This window comes from Macaca fascicularis, chromosome 6 (genome assembly GCF_037993035.2).
Source record: "Macaca fascicularis isolate 582-1 chromosome 6, T2T-MFA8v1.1".
Lineage (NCBI taxonomy): Eukaryota > Metazoa > Chordata > Mammalia > Primates > Cercopithecidae > Macaca > Macaca fascicularis.
This window is the reverse complement of record NC_088380.1, coordinates 117,127,343-117,142,747: the sequence shown is the minus strand read 5'-3', so window position 1 is coordinate 117,142,747 and position 15,405 is coordinate 117,127,343. Positions and strand designations below refer to the sequence as shown.

General features: G+C 35.1%; 1 protein-coding gene and 1 non-coding gene across 17 annotated transcripts in view; both read left to right on the top strand.

The window, feature by feature from the left end:
• TMEM232 (transmembrane protein 232) overlaps window positions 1–15,405 on the top strand; it is a 316,396-nt gene that overhangs the window by 46,968 nt on the left and 254,023 nt on the right. The window lies entirely within an intron of this gene.
• Window positions 1,962–2,094, top strand: LOC123574279 (small nucleolar RNA SNORA51). Its single transcript, XR_006699165.1, has one exon. It is a non-coding gene; the product is annotated as a small nucleolar RNA SNORA51 (small nucleolar RNA).

Genomic DNA, 15,405 nt, shown 5'->3' with positions numbered 1-15,405 from the left:
AAGGACCATGAAAGGAAGATTTAGACAGAGGCTGATCTCATGATTGTGAAGCTGCCAAATACACCGTACATTGTTTTTGAACTTTTAGATTCTTTTCTTTTTTCTTTTTGTACATCAGAGAGAAATATGCTTCTATACTGTTTGAGCCCTTTTTATTTCTGTTATATGTCACTAATTCCAATACAGTATTTTCTCTTATAATCTTATTTGTACTGAGGGCAAATTTGCGTGTAGTGAAATGTACAAATGTCCACACAATTCAGTCAGAGTCCTGGTTATCTATAACTTAGTGGCTTAAAACATTTGTTTTAATCAACTCTCACAGTTTTGGAGTTGACTGTCTTGTCTGGATAATTGTCATTTGGGGTGTCTCCTTAAACCACAGGATGTGGTTTGATGTCAACTGAGTCTGTAGTCATCTGAAGGGTTGATTGGGTTGGACAACCAAAATGGCTCTCTCACATGCCAGGCAGTTTCTGCTTGCTGTTACTTGGGTACTTGGTTAGAACTATAAACCTGATCCTCTAAACATGGCTCTCCATGTGACATTGTCTTCTCATAGCATGGTGGCTGGATTCTGCATGTCCCAAGAGATCCAGGAGCAAATTGTAGGGCCTTTTTAGTAGTTTGGCCTCTAAAGTCCTAGAGTGTCACTTCTGCCACATTCTGTTAGTCAACTAAGTCACTAAATTAAGCCCAGATTCACAAGGATTGGGATTAGACTGTATCTCTTGTTTGGGGGAGTGGAAAGGTCACATTGCACAACAACATACAGTATGGGAGATATTACTGTGGTCATCTTTACAAATTTAATCTGTTTCATTGAGTTTTGATACATACGTACACCCATGTTACCACCACTAATATATACTATATCCATCATGCCACCTTCCATTCAATCCTTACACCTCCCATAGACCATCACCATGCAGTAGTTTTGTCTGTGCCTGAATTTCGCATAGATGAAATAATATAGTATGCACACTTTTGTGTTTGGCTTTTTTCACTCAGTGTAATATTTTTGATATTTATGCATGTCGTTGCATGTAGCAGTAATTCGTTCTTTGTTGTTACTGAGAATAATCCTATTATATAAACATACCACAAATTGTTCATCCATTTTCCCACTGACAGATGGTTGAGTTGTTTGTAGTTTGGGACTATTGCGAAAAACAATGCTATAGGCATTCTTGTACAAGTCTTTTTATGACAGTGTTTTCATTGCTTTGGGAATGAAATTTCTAGGTCAGGGTGTAGGTATGCAGTTAACTTACAAAGGCACAGACAAATAGATTTCCTACATTGTTATAGCTTATTTTCACTTCTATCAGCAACGTATTAGAGTTTCATTGTTCTATATTCCTCAAAATTTGGTATTGTCAGTTTTTTTTTTTAATGTTAGCCATTCTAGTTAGTGTGAAATAGAAGTTCATTACGCTTTTAATTTGAATTTTTCTGAAAACTAATTATTTTTATCATATTGGCTTTGTTGACTGTTGTCAGATTTTGTTCTGTATATCACCGATATCTGCTCTTAAAATTTCTCTTTACTTCTACTTTTTTTGGGGTCTATTTTGTTGTTATTTTTCTCATTTCTAATGTTAGCTAGTTAATTTTTAGGTTTCCCTTGATGTTAGATGAATGTTTATGTAACATTTCCTCTGAAGTGCCATTTTCTTGCACATCATAAGGTTTTATATGCAGTATTTTACTCTCATTTAATTCTAAATATTTTTCAAATTTCATTGTTATTTCTTTTTTTGAGCCATAGGTAACCTAGAATTGTTTTTTTTTTTCTTTCCCAATATATGTAGGGTTGATTTATCCTTTTGTTATAATTTTCTAACTTAATTGTGTTTTGATGTCAGGGAATATAATCTACTCATGTAGATTACCAACATTTAGCAATTTGTTAAGACATACTTTCTAAGCTAGTATGTGATCAGGTTTTAGAAATTGTTGGCCTCCTGGTGCTTACCACCAACTGTGTGCTTGCATTGACTGTACAGAAAAAAGAGATAGAGTAAACACACCACATATACACCTCAGCCCAGGTCCTGTGCCAGGTCTATATTGTGAATAGGGGGGACATAGAAAAAATCAAGAGAGAGATAAATTGTTCTTGTGTGTTTGGGAAAAATGTATATTCTGTAATAAATAAATATAGAATTCTCTATATGTCCATTTGGTCAAGCATAGTAATTATATTGCTTGTATAGCTTTGCTAAATTTTTATTGTTTGTTGTTGCATACATATCAGTAGTTATAAAGAATAACTCGAACTCCTATTTACTAATTTATTCTTGCAGAGCTGCACTGACTAACCTCTTTCTCTAACATTTTTAAAATAGCTTTTCGTTTTCCAGGGGCTTAGCTCAAGTTTTTTTTTTTTTTTTCTTTTGGTCTATAGTATCCTGGATTTCAAGTTTCCTTCTTTAGTCCTTCAAAGTTGCTTTTAGAGACAGGAGCCAAAAGCCATCTTTACTGGCACTAAAACCCTTATCACTAACTTTTCTGTATTAATTGTTTATTCAGAAATCTCTTTTTATTTGGACATAATCTATTTTTTGTATGTACAGATTCTTCTGAGATTTTTATGTAAATGTTTAAAAAATAAATATGGTGTCTCTTCATGTATTTATATTCTTTTTCTTTTTAATATTATTCTTGACTGCAACTGCCTATTACATTTTGAATAGTAGTAATGATACGGATACCCTTGTATTGTTTCTGGCTTTTAAGATAAAGCTTCCAAAGATTTATCATTAATTATCATGTTTGTTTTAGTTTTTCCTAGATACATTTAATTAAAATAAGGAGAACTATTCTTAGCTTGCAAAAATTTTTTTATTTGTTTTTAGAATCATGAATGGAACTGAATTTAATGAAATTATTCTTTGGCATATATCAAAATATTCCCTACTATTTTGCTTTAAGTACATCAATACACCAGTGTTATGGTCTGTAAAAATAGATTTTACAGTATTAAATCATCCTTGCTCTTCTGAGACTAACCAATCTTCATTATATTCTTTTTTATTGATATCCCTAGGTATGGTTTTCTTATGTTTTGTTTAGAAATTTTTTGCATCTAGGTTAATAGGTAATATTTCCCAATAAGTACCCTTTCCTATATTGCCCCAGATTCTATAACCTTGGGTGGCTCAAAATTTCACATATTTTTGTATAGAATATAATAAGATTGTTGAAACTCTAAAAAGGCATAATAATGGGAAAACTACTAAAAGCCTTAGGAAGATATTCTGGAAAGAAAGAATAAGCAAATAAAAATAGATAATGATAAAAATAATTTAAATAATTTTATTAACAACTTTAAAAGCAGTTTTTGTTTAAGTGTGCTGGTTATTCTTTTGATTAATATAATATTAGATATTGTATGTTTTTGGTTGTTTAAACATCTAAGAGAATCACATGTACTCTATATATATTACAAGGCCACAACATATATGTGTGTGTGTGTGTGTGTGTGTGTGTATCTCTTTGTAATTTATAATTTAATGCTGAAAAATTGTTAAATCTATGTAATCGTGAATCAGTACTTTCAATATTTTATTATAAAAGGCCAAGTATGCACAAAGGTTAATAAATCCCCATTTATTTTCAACCTAGATTTTATAGTTATCAATTAAACCCACACATTTTGATGTACTAATTTTGTAATATTTTCATGTTTAAAGTATTTATTGCTTAGTGCATTTATATAATTAATTAAAAGGGTATTACACAAAAAAACACCTAATAAGTATGCCTTTCCACTTGGATAGTAAGGTCTCATTAACAAGAAATACCAATATAATCCCTATTTGCAGATGAGATAACTGAGGCACCTGCAGTTTAAGTAATCTGCACAATGAAACAGACATAGTCTGTTCTGGAGCAAGGATTAAAGTAAGCTGCTGATTCCTGCGTTGCACACTTACCCACTGTATCACACAGAAGTCTGAGAGGGAGAAAAGCCAAATGTCCTAGGAGTGTAATGATGAATGAAAAAGAAGACATTTAATTCCAGAAGGGATGGTTGACAGGATCAGATACCATGGAGGGATCAGGTAAGGTCAGTACTGAGAAGCTCATAGTGGATTTGTCCACTGGGAGATTCTTGTCAGCCCAAAGCTGAGGTCATAGGAGAAACTATATTCCAGATATTATATTTTTTTGTACTAGAATAAATTTAAGAGTAAATATCACTTAATTATAAAAACCATATCTGATGTAATTACAGCCTAAAATCAAGCCATTTTTTTGGCCATTTCAGATAAATATGCTAGGTAAATCTTTGAAATCTATTTAAATTATCAGAATTTACCCCTGGGAAGTGATAGAGAAAATGTGGCAGCTACTTTAGACCATCTTCCACAGTGGGACGCTTTGTAAGCCAAGAACATTAGAGCAAGCAGAGAGCTGGGTCCTAGAAATAGTTGGTGTCTAAAATAACTGGTTTTTTTTTTTTTTTTTTTTTTTTTTTTTTTTTACCTTTCATTTCATTATTTGGGAAAGGTTTTGCTTATTTTAAAAGGAGAGCAATTCAGTCATTCAGATCATTTTTATTCGCTTAACATTTTATTTCCATTTCTATCCACAAATTCAATGAGTACTTTGTGTTTTGGGACTGTAGAAAATAAAAGGATATTTTAATCTTAATAATAATTTTAATTAAAGCTAATTTTTACTTTTACATCATGTTTTGCTGATTCAGTACAAATTATGGCTACTTCTTGACAGTGATGTAAAAGTGAAATAATCCAATTTAACAAGTTCATTTTAGTTTCTTTACATTTAATTGTGATTTTCCTGCAAAGTAAAAAAAAAAAAAAAAAAAAAAAAAAAAGTGTCTTAATAGCAGAAGAAGTTAAAATTTTTAGCCTCATTTTATTTTTTTATTTCTGTTGTAAAATGGTCTGGGGGTTACTAACGACTATGAAATATCATGAAATATGCTACTGTTGGCTCCTTTTTGTCCAATTCACAAGTCAACATGCTGTATATATAACTGTCCTGAGAAGGAGTGAAATGTTATGAATTATTTCTGCAGTAGGTTTTAATAGATGGTTCAAGACTCTCTTTTTAGCAAATAGCATTTTAGAAGCTGAATGTTTGAACTCCATTACTGATTAGCATTTTTGACCAAGTTCTATTATTCAACTCCACTTGAACTTGTAACTGTAACTTGTTTTTGCTCATCTATTCTGGTAAATGGTTCTCAACCATTTATATAGTCCACTCTACTTTGAAGTCTCTTTGAGAATTTAGGTCCAACAATGAATAACACAATCCCCCCTTTTTTGGATGAAGATAGATATTTAATCTCTCTCTCACGCTCAACTATTAAACGACTATCATTTACTGACACCCTACAATATGTGAAATATTTTATCTTGCCTAATCCTCAGGCAACTCTGCTTAGATATTATCATTTCTGTTTTACAAATGAGAAACTGATACTTGAACAAGTAAGAAGCGTTTATTGAATAATCAGGGAGGAGGGATCCAGAAGCCAAGTACCTAGCATTCCTGCCCACCTTCCTGCTGCCCTGCTCCTCCCGGAAGCAATTGCCATAGAAGATACAGATGTGGCTGTTAACATTCCTCCATGGTCTTCAGTTAGTCCTTGGGATGGGACTCCCATCACTGGGAGTCTCACCCCTCGGCCAAATTTCTAGTTTTTTATGGTTATCAATACCGCCTGAGAAATTGTCGTATACAAGTGGTTTTCAACCAGTGAGCCCATGCGGAACTACCTCCCCTGGCTTTTATGAACTGTATGTTTCCTTCCTCCTCAACCTCTCTGCTGAAGCTCTTAGAGAGTCTAGGTTGGTACTGGCAGAATCCTGGTGTTGGAGTGTCATCGTGTATAGTATGAAACAATCCCCATTTCGCTTTGCCCTTGCCCTTCTCTTTTCCCTCTCTCTTTACCCCTTTTCTTCCTCCTTTCTCTTTGCAGATTCTTCTCCACCCCTACCCATACCCACTTTTCCTCTCTCTTTTAAGGAAAATCAGATTAGATGAGTTAATTTAAAACTTCCTTGGGTGATTTTACTTTCTTTTCCCCTCCTTCCGTAACTCCTGTGGTCATCTGAACCCCCTTCCTCAAATATGAAACACATGTTAATGTCAGTGCAGTTATTTTAACATAGGTTTTCTGATTCTAATTATTTTCCATTTTTTTCAAAAAAGAAAAAAAAGACATATCTAGCCTGCTCATCCTATGATAAATGTTTAAATTTTAAGGTAGCTTCTTTTTAGAGAAGGTTTTTTGCTTTAGAATATGGTTTTACTCAACAATAGAAAAACGTTTATGTTAGAGGAAGGGACTGTACTTTACAAAGCTAAAGGACAAAATAAAAGAAGACCAAGAAAAAGATGATTCTACTTCCTACATCTCTGCAAACCTTATATTTTTCATATTTACGTCAAAGCTCTGATTTTGTTATACAATTACTTTAAGCTACTCAGGTTGCATTTTTTTTTTTTTTTTTGAGACAGAGTCTCACTCTGCTGCCTAGGCTGGAGTGCAGTGGCACAACATCGGCTCACCGCAGCCTCCGCCTCCCAGGTTCAAGCAATTCTCGTGCCTCAGCCTCCCGAGTAGCTGGAATTACAGGCACGTGCCACCACACCCAGCTAATTTTTTATTTTTAGTGGAGATGGGGTTTCACCATGTTGGCCAGGCTGGCCTTGAACTCCCTACCTCAGATGATCCTCCTGTCTCGGACTCCCAAAGTGCTGGGATGACAGGCGTGAGCCACTGCACCAGGCCTCGGGTTGCATATTAAACTCACCTGGGAAGCTTAAAACAAAATAAGACAAACACACATTCCTGGACAACTCCAGAGGCTAAATGTAATAGGTCTGGAGTTAGGATGTAAGGAATCAGCAGGCATATAGATTACTTTTGAAAAATGCTTTTCCAACTCTCTATAAAGTACCAATTTTAAAACTTCCAAATTGTCATGGAAAAATTAAAATGAAAGATAATTACCATAAAATTAAAAATAAAGACACCCCAAAACCAAATGTAAATAATTTGAATCAACAGACATAAAGTTGCTTTTGAGTAAATATAATCAAAACAAATATAACACAGGGGAAAGGAAAACAATTACAAAATTATGTATATTATTGAGTGAAAATGCATGTAACTAATATGGAGATAAATATGCTCATAACTTTTTGTCATTAGTCATAACAAAACAGATATTAGTGAAAGAGTAATTTCATGTATTAAAAATCTATGTGCAGATAAAAATCTAGATGACTTGGAATATAATGATATAATGGTGACTTTTTAGATATGACACCAAATACATCATCTATGAAAAAAATAATTGATAACGTGGACTTCATTAAATTTCATTATTGGGATTGTCCTGTTAAAGACAATCCCAATAAAATGAGAAGGCAAGCACAGACTGTGAGGAATCATTTGCAAAAGACTCATTTGATAAAATATGTTATTCAAAATATACAAAGAACTCTTACAAACTTGAAAAGAAGAAAAAACAAACAACATGATTAAAAATGGACCGAAAACAGCACCTCAACAAAGATGAAATATAGATGGCAAATAAGCATGTGAAAAGATACTCTATATCATAAGTCATCAGATAAATGCAAATTAAAGCAATGATGAGACACCACACACCCTATTAGAATGGCCAAAAGTCAGAACACTGACAACATCACATCCTGGCAAGGACATGGAACAACAGGGGCTCTTATTTGATGCTGGTGGGAATAAAAAATGGTACAGCCACTTTGGAAGACAATTTGGTGGTTTCTTACAAAGCTAAACATACTCTTACCATAAGATACAGCAATCATGCTACTTGTTGCTTACCAAGAGGAGTTGAAAACTTAAGTCCAGAGAAAAACCTGCACATGAATGTTTTAGCAGCTTTATAATTCTTAAAACTTGAAAGCAACTAAGATGTCCTTCAGTAGATAAATGGAAAACAGTGGTACATCAATAGAGTAGAGTATTATTTAACAGTAAAAATGAATGTGCTATTAAGTCATAAAAAGACATGGAGGAACCTTAAATGCATATCACTAAATGAAAGAAGCCAATCTGAAAAGGCTACATAGTGTTAAATTCGAACTGTAAGACATTCTGGAAAAGACAAAACTATAGACAGTAAAAAAACTAGTTGCCAGGCGTGGTGGGGGATCGGGGTGGTGGGGCTGATGAATAGACAGAGCATAAAGGATTTTTAAGGCATCAAAAACACTCTGTACAACAATAGTATAATGCATACATGACATTTTACATTTGTCCAAACCCATAGAATATACAACACCAAGAGTGAACCCTAATGGAAACTATGAACTTTGGGTAATTATGATGTGTTGATGTAGATTCATCAGTTATAACACATCTACCATTCTGGTCCAGATGTTGATAATAGGACAGGCTGCGCATATATAGGAGTAGGAGGTATATGGGAAATTTCTGTGCTTTCAATTTTGCTCTAAAACTGCTCTAAAAAAAACATTGACAAACCTGAGAGAAACAAGAAATGGGGAAAGGATTCCCTATTTAATAAATGGTGCTGGGAAAATTGGCTAGCCATAAGTAGAAAGCTGAAACTGGATCCTTTCCTTACTCCTTATACGAAAATTAATTCAAGATGGATTAGAGACTTAAATGTTAGACCTAATACCATAAAAACCCTAGAGGAAAACCTAAGTAGTACCATTCAGGACATAGGCATGGGCAAAGACTTCATGTCTAAAACACCAAAAGCAACGGCAGCAAAAGCCAAAATTGACAAATGGGATCTCATTAAACTAAAGAGCTTCTGCACAGCAAAAGAAACTACCATCAGAGTGAACAGGCAACCTACAGAATGGGAGAAAATTTTTGCAATCTACTCATCTGACAAAGGGCTAATATCCAGAACCTACAAAGAACTCAAACAAATTTACAAGAAAAAAACAAACAACCCCATCAAGAAGTGGGCAAAGGATATGAACAGACATTTCTCAAAAGAAGACATTCATACAGCCAATAGATACATGAAAAAATGCTCATCATCACTGGCCATCAGAGAAATGCAAATCAAAACCACAATGAGATACCATCTCACACCAGTTAGAATGGCGATCATTCAAAAGTCAGGAAACAACAGGTGCTGGAGAGGATGTGGAGAAATAGGAACACTTTTACACTGTTGGTGGGATTGTAAACTAGTTCAACCATTATGGAAAACAGTATGGTGATTCCTCAAGGATCTAGAACTACATGTACCATATGACCCAGCCATCCCATTACTGGGGATATACCCAAAGGATTATAAATCATGCTGCTATAAAGACACATGCACACGTATGTTCATTGTGGCACTATTCACAATAGCAAAGACTTGGAATCAACCCAAGTGTCCATCAGTGACAGACTGGATTAAGAAAATGTGGCACATATACACCATGGAATACTATGCAGCCATCAAAAAGGATGAGTTTGTGTCCTTTGTAGGGACATGGATGCAGCTGGAAACCATCATTCTTAGCAAACTATCACAAGAACAGAAAACCAAACACCACATGTTCTCACTCATAGGTGGGAACTGAACAATGAGATCACTTGGACTCGGGAAGGGGAACATCACACACCGGGGCCTATCATGAGGAGTGGGGAGCGGGGAGGGATTGCATTGGGAGTTATACCTGATGTAAATGACGAGTTGATGGGTGCTGACGAGTTGATGGGTGCAGCACAGCAACATGGCACAAGTATACATATGTAACAAACCTGCACGTTATGCACATGTACCCTAGAACTTAAAGTATAATAATAAAAATAATTCAAAAAAAAAAAAAAACATAAAGTCAGGCTGGGCATGGTGGCTCACGCCTGTAATCCCAATGTTTTGGGAGGCTGAGGCTGGTGAATCACCTGAGGTCAGGAGTTCAAGACCATCCTGGGCAACATAGTGAAACCCCATCTCTACTTAAAATGCAAAAATTAGCTGGGTGTGGTGGTGGGTGCCTGTAATCCCAGATACTCAGGTGGCTCAGGCAGGAGAATTGCTTGAACCTGGGAGGTGGAGGTTGCAGTGGACCAAGACTGCACCATCACACTCCAGCCTGGGTGACAGAACGACACTCCATCTCTAAATAAATAAATAAAGTCTTTAAACAAACAAGAAAACAACCCATGTGCACATAGGGAACACACATTAGGTATATCAATATCAAAATTTTTATTGTGACCAGTGATCTTTCTGATGCTTCTTAATTTTATCCAATTTAGATTGAATTTCAGTACTATTCTTTGCATGAACTAATGTAACTCTCCACTGTTTCTGTATTTTGTTTGAATAATATTCATAGTAGAAAAATGAGTCTCACCTAAGTATGATGGGAATCGAAGAAATTTTTTTCAAATTTCATCAATTTAAGAATGTTACATTTTTTGCCTACAAAGTTACGCTGTATTTTCAAAATTTAATGTCAAACTTTTTACCAGCAGCCAGTTCCTATAAGTTCTCCTACAATACCCAAACAAATTATGTTTTAAAGAAAGAAATGAATTCTGGATTCATGAACTCCTTATGTGTGAATCTTCTTTAGAAAATAAAATCTAAACATTCCATCAAATAATACGATGCTTAGTGATAACTTTTTACAGACTGCAGTAAAAAGATTATCACCCACTTCAATGATAATTGCTAAATTACGGGGTATCTTGTTTTAGTTTTCTATTGTAACCAAAACAAATTACAACTTAAAAGGTTTAAAATAATATTCATTTACTATCTCACATTTCTTTTGGTCACAAATCCAGGTAGATTCAGCTGGGTTCTCTGCTTGATGTCTCACAAATTGAAACCAAGATAGCAGATGGAAAACAATATTTGCATACCACACAGCCAAAAAAAGGTTAATATCCAATATATTTAAGGGACTCAAACAACTCAATAGAAAAAAGAACAGACAATTAAAAAAAATGAACATAGAACCTGGATAGACATTTCTCAAAAGAAGACATACAAATGGTCAATAGGATATAAGAAAAGATGCTCTGCATCACTAGTCATCAGATAAATGCAAATTGAGACCACAATGAGATATCACCTTATATCTGTTAGAATGGCTGTTACACAAGAAATGAGGCCGGGTGCAGTGGCTCACACCTGTAATCCCAGCATTTTGGGAGGCTGAGGCAGGCAGATCACCTGAGTTCAGGAGTTCAAGACCAGCCTGACCAACATGGTGAAACCTTATCTCTACTAAAAGATACAAAATATTAGCCTGGTATGGTGGCAGGCGCCTGTAATACCAGCTACTCAGGAGACTGAGGCAGAAGAATCGCTTGAACCCAGGAGGTGGAGGTTGCAGTGAGCCAAGATCACTCCACTGCACTCCAGCCTGGGTGACAGAGCGAAACTCCGTCTATTTAAAAAAAAAAAAAAAAAAAGATGAAGCGTCCAGCGTGGTGGCTTACTCCCATAATCCTAGCTCTTTGGGAGGCTGCAGTGGGTGGATCTCTTGAGCTCAGGCATTTGAGACCAGCCTGGGCAACATAGTGAAACCCCATTTCTACAAAACAAATAAATGCATACATACATACATACATACCTACTTGCATACATACATACATACATACATTAGATGGGTGTGGTGGCTCACACCTGTAGTCCCAGCTACTTGAGCTGCCAAAGCGGGAGGATTGCTTAAGCCCAGGAGGAGGAAGTTGCAGATTGCAGTGAGCCCCAAGATCGCAGCCAGTGCACTCCAGCCTGGGTGACAGAGTGAGACCCTGTCTTAAAAAAATAAAAGATGACACTAACAAGTGTTGGTAACGATGTGAAGAAAAGGGAACCCTGTACGCTACTGATGTCAATGTAAATTAGTATAACCATTGTAGAAGTTCCTAAAAAAAATTGAAAATAGAACTACCATAGGAACCAACCATCCCACTACTGGGCATATGTTCAGTGGAAATGAAATCAGCGTGTCAAAGAGACATCTGCCCTCTCATGTTCATTGCAGCACTATTCACAATAGCCAAGATATAAAATTAACCTAAGTGTCCATTGATGGATGAATGCATAACAAAAATGTGGTATATATACATATACTTTTTAGCCTTTAAAAAGAAGGAAATTCTGTCATTTGAGATGACATGGATGAACTTGGAGGACGTTATGCTAAGTGAAATAAGCCCAACATGGAAAGACAAATATGCCATGTTTTCACTTATATATAGAATCTAAAACTATCAAACTCATAGAAGCGGAGAGTAGAATGATGGTTGCCAACAGCTAGGAGTGGGAGGTAGAAATGGGGTATGTTGGTCAAAGGGTAACAAGTTTCAGTTAGAATCAATACATTCTGGAGATCTGTTGTACAGCATGGTGACTATAGTTAATACATACTTGAAAGTGACTCAGAGGGTTGACCTTAAATATTCTCACTACACACACAAAAAGATAACTGTGAAGTAATGGAGATATTAATTAGCCTGATTGTGGTAATCATTTCACAATGTATGCATATATGAAAACATCACATTATACAACATAAATATATACAATTCTTATTTGTCACTAACATTTGCTCAGTTATGCTGGGGATGGGGAAAAGGGGCCAGCTGAGCCAGTCTGTTACCTGGAGGCTCTGGTAAAGAATGTACTTCTAAGATCATCCAGGTGGTTGGCAGAATACAGCTCCATGCAGTTGTAGAAATGAAGTCCCTGTTTTTCTTCTGTTTTAATTTCGTCATTTTCGTTATTTGGCTGGAGTCAGTATTTCCCAGCTTTTAGAAGGTTTCTATTGTAAACTCCTCCATTTGAATAACTACTTCAAGTGATTACATTCCATTGCAGTGGTCCTACACAAAGCTTACTTATAAGAATTTTTAAGGCCAGGCACGGTGGCTCATGCCTGTAATCCCAGCTCTTTGGGAGGCTGAGGCAGGCAGATCACTAGAGGTCAGGAGGTCAAGACCAGTCTGCCCAACATAGTGAAACCCCGTCTCTACTAAAAATACAAAAACTAACTGGGCATAGTGGCATTCGCCTGTAATCCCAGCTACCTGGGAGGCTGAGGCAGAGAATCACTTGAACCTGTGAGGTGGAGGTTACAGTGAGCTGAGATGGCACCACTACACTCCATTCAGCCTGGGTGACAGAGTAAGACTCTGTCTCAAAATAAATACATAAAATAATAATAACAAATGCAAGCTTTTCTAGTTTTATTCCATTCAGAGCTAATTATACTTGTAAATAATGGTGCTAATCCAACAGTTCTACCTTTATGTCACTAATATGTCCAAATTGCACTTGTGGTAAAGCAATTGCTGAAGTTTGCAACATCTGTGCATTTCTTAAGTTGCAATGAAAAATAGTTTACTAGATTTATTTGTTCTCTAAGTTTGTCTCCATATTGTCAACCAGTGCTGAGTACATTGCACTATGTGGTCGACCAGTGCTGAATACATGGCAAAGATTCATTGGAAATCTCTGATGCAGTCTGTGACTCTTGTTTGTCAATTAACTATACTTTTTTAGTCTTAGCAATACAAAGTGCTGTTGGCTACAGCCAACAGATGAAATATTGATACTTTTCAGGTTCTTGTAATACTTTCAAGCATTTTTTAGTTTGAACTTCTTTATGGTTTACATAAATGGCATTTAAAAGGTGATGTTTGTTGCTTCATTAGACATACATATTCAGAAATAACATACTTTGGTTTTAGCACCTCAAAACTCAAACTCAATACGTAAAAGACTAGTAGAAATTCTTGGTTTCTTATTTCTTTGGAATAACATCATTATTATTTGCTTCATTACTTTTTCACATTCATGCAAGTTAAACATTTTTACCTTCATAATTTTATGTGATTCACAGTAAATACTTGTCAAATTTACATTTATTACTACATTTCTCAAATTAACTCCTTTTCACATTCCTGCTTCTTGACTATTGTTTTTTCTTGACCAAGAAAGGTCTAGTAAAGTTTATTTTGTCATCAAATTAGAATAAAATGACGATTTTTTACTTTGCTGGTTTAGCTAATTATGTTAAAAGTGGGTTAAAAAACAGACTTGATGTAAATTAGAATAATTGCAAAATAACATGTAAAAATTAAATGCTTACATTTTCTCAGATATTTTGTAGTTTGTGTTGGAGTTGGAAAACAAATCTTAAAATAATGCACAATGCAATGTGGCCCTGTTGTACATGCAATAACAATAATAATAGCAATAATACTAAATTCTTTTGTTGATAGCTCCAAGCTTTGGGATGTACTGGGAATTTGATGAAGAATATCTTTAGAAAAGAACTAATATTTTCCTGAAAGTTGATGACAATTTCAGATTCTCTATTTTTATTTTTAGAGGGGGGGGTTATTTTGAAACTTTTTATTTGTTTATTTACTTTACTGAGGATTTAATTCCAACATCTCTATGCAAAATATTTCTGGAGGCATTAATTTTTTTTCTTTTTGGAAATTTGAAGTTGTTTGGCTATTTTTTCCCATTACTCTTAATCAAAAGCAATCCTAAGTAATAAAATATATTAGAGGGCACAAATTGTCTCTCTTGTATATCACAACACTACTCAAATAGTGGTTTACAAACTTGTGTTGGTTAAATACTTTTACCAGTACTGCTAAAATAAGCCAGAAATTTAGAGTAAGCATTTAGAAACTTACATTTTTGATGTTTTTATCCCATCCCACTGGAGAAGTTTCTTTAACAGGGCATTGTGGAACTTACATGTTGAGCAGAAAGTGCAAATATCTACCACTATTAGCAGCAGATGTGAGGAATCGTTGGACAATAAGTTCAGTGATTAAAAGATAATATATGAAATAGTTTCTAACTTCTTGAAAATCAAAAAATGTGATTAATTATATCCAACTCTGTGAAATATCTCAGGAAATAGCCAAAAGCTACAGATCAGTTTGCCTAACATAATGTACATGAAAACCAGTTTTAGCCTTCAATTTCCCTTCAATTTCTTTTTTTCTTTCTTGATGGCGTGTATTTTTTTCTTTTCCATTCATTTGGCATTAAACTCTTTAAACTAATTTATCTAAGAGTGTGTCTAACACAAATTTATATTTCTAGATATTTCTGATATATGCAATGTTTTGTGTTTTTATTATACTTTAAGTTTTGGGATACATGTGCAGAACATGCAGGTTTGTTAACATAGGTATATACATGCCATGGTGATTTGCTGCACCCATCAACCCATCGTCTACATTAGGTATTTCTCCTAATGCTATCCCCCCCTTGCCCCCCCACCCCATGACTGACCTTGGTGTGTGATGTTCCCCTCCCTGTATCCATGTGTTCTCAGTGTTCAACTCCCATTTATGAGTGAGAACATGCGGTGTTTGGTTCTGTTCCTGTGTTAGTTTGCTGAGAA